Source organism: Nicotiana sylvestris, chromosome 8 (genome assembly GCF_000393655.2).
Source record: "Nicotiana sylvestris chromosome 8, ASM39365v2, whole genome shotgun sequence".
Classification (NCBI taxonomy): Eukaryota; Viridiplantae; Streptophyta; class Magnoliopsida; order Solanales; family Solanaceae; genus Nicotiana; species Nicotiana sylvestris.
The window spans coordinates 131,674,451-131,676,956 of record NC_091064.1 but is presented as its reverse complement, the minus strand read 5'-3'; positions in this window follow the sequence as shown (position 1 = coordinate 131,676,956).

The following is a 2,506-nucleotide window of genomic DNA, read 5'->3' as shown; positions in this document are numbered from 1 at the left end:
GACAACCTACTATGGTGGGGAAGCTGCACCTGCCTGTCTATCAGGGCCTGCAGCATGACATGCAGCGTCCACAAACAAAAGGACGTCAGTACGAATAAAGTACTGAGTCTGTAAGGCAGGAAACCATAAATACGAATTGTAATGTAAGCAGGGATAGAGAATATACAACCTGGAACATCTGAGTACCTCTTAGGGCTACTAACATGCAATGCATGATCCATATGTATGTATACATAAACTTTTAAAACATACGCCTCTGTGGGCATCATCATCATCATATCGTACCCAGCCGTAATAGGCTCGGTAAAAAACATACCTGGCCATCATAAGGCTCGGTAGAATCGTACCCGGCCACGTGGAGCTTGGTAAAACCCAACTGATCAGTAGTTTCACAATAGGTGTCGTACCCGGCCAACTATAGCGCAGCTCGGTAGAGTAAAATTGATACATATATATAATGTATGCTCGACTCATGGAATCACATTCTAAACCTTTCGGAGTGACGTAAGGTCGGTATCCTCTGTACACGTTATTAGGACTAACTCTTCACTATGAACCTTATAAGAATCAAGAAGTACCAACAACATTGATAACATAAGAATAAGAGAAGAAACATTAACATCAATCGTTCTATAAGAGGGAAAGCAATTTAAGTACTGCTAGCTTCTAAGAGTAGAGTATCTTTGGAAGCTCGTTTATTACATTATGTACAATTGGAGTCGTGCAAAAGAAGGAAAGGGATAGCCTTACATACCTTGTATATACTGCCCCAATCGCAAGCTATGCAATTGTCACAACTCCTTAATCTACAATAAGAGAAACGATACTATCGTTATCATTTAAGCGTCATAACTATTATGTATCGACCACAACCTATTTTACGCTAAAACGGACAACATATCCCCTATATATATGACTTCAAACCATTCAAAACAATCACCAAACAGCCCAAACAACAACAATAATAAACATATTGAGCCTCCCAAAACAATCCACGCACAACCTAATTACATCATACATACGACGGCCACCGTAGTGGTGTCAAACGACCCGGAAATGTTACGAATAACTACTAGACCACAACCCTACATATAAATGGTGTTTATCCACACCCTTCCACCTCCAAAACTCCACAAAACAGTAGTAAAACACACAGCCCAACAGCAACACAAAACAGTCCACAAAACAGTCCGCTACAAGTGAATAACTCGAACTCACGGCTTCCGATCACCGTCCCGTGAGTTCTTACATGTATAGAACGAATTACCATGAATTCACAGCAGAGAAAAATGTATGAAAGATGGCAGTAACTTACCTTACTTGTTGGATAACTCAGCCCTTCCCTTGGTTCTTCAAACTCTAGGTTTTACCTTCAAATAGAACTTGAAAGAGAGGGAAAATCGATTAGGGTTTGTGTGGGATTTTTGGGGAGGAGTTGCAGGGGTTAACTTTGGTTTTGAGGGTCTGAAATATGGATGAAATAACTGAGTTCATAACCCCTTAAAAGTCCTCTCTTGGCCGACTTAGGTCTTTTAATTTTGTCCTCTCATTTTGGCAAGTAGGTGATGCACCTACTTGTCATTTACCAATCTACGCAGGCTTGCAAAAATATAAATATCTTTAAACTCTGAGATCGTATTGACAAACGGTTTAATGCGTTGTAAACTAGACTCATAGATATATAATTTGGTGGGTAGATCACCCCGTAATTCTTTGTAAATTATGAGAAAAGCTTAGAAACATTTGACCTAATGTTTAAGTAAAATTATGAACCTAAGTTGTGACAACATTTGTCGACTTTTGTTTCATAACTCGTTTGATTTCAAGACTTATGCACACATAATCTTCATAATCTTTGACATCTTTGTCGAGCCAGGATAGATGAAAAATCAGGATTGATGAATCTCATTCATAATCTTCTCTCGCAACCCTGCCATATTAGGCACACATAATCGACCCTGGTATCTCAGTGCCCCATCTCTTCCGATCTCAAAAGCCATACTTTTACACTGCTGAATGCTCTTTCTTAATCGTACTAAGATAGGATCTTCATATTAACGTGTTTTTACCTCGGCTACCAAAGATGATTCTGATGTATTCTGTACAGTAACACCTCCGTCATTGGAGTCTAACAACCTGATTCTCATATTGGCTAGCTGATGAAGCTCTTTAGTCAACCCCCATCTACCTGCCTCAATATGTACTAAGCTTCCCATTGATTTATGGCTGAGAGCGTCTGCCACAACATTGGCTTTACCGGGATGATACAATATCTCGACGTCGTAGTCTTTCAATAATTCAAGCCACCTACGCTACCTCAAATTCAACTCTTTCTGCTTGAAGATGTATTGTAAACTCTTGTGATCTGTGTAGATGTTAACATGGGCGCCGTATAAGTAGTTCCGCCATATCTTCAAAGCATATATTACTACAGCCAATTCAAAATCATGGGTGTCACACCTCCTCTTTCCGCCCCCGCGGGGGTACAGGGAGTTTTTCCAATTAA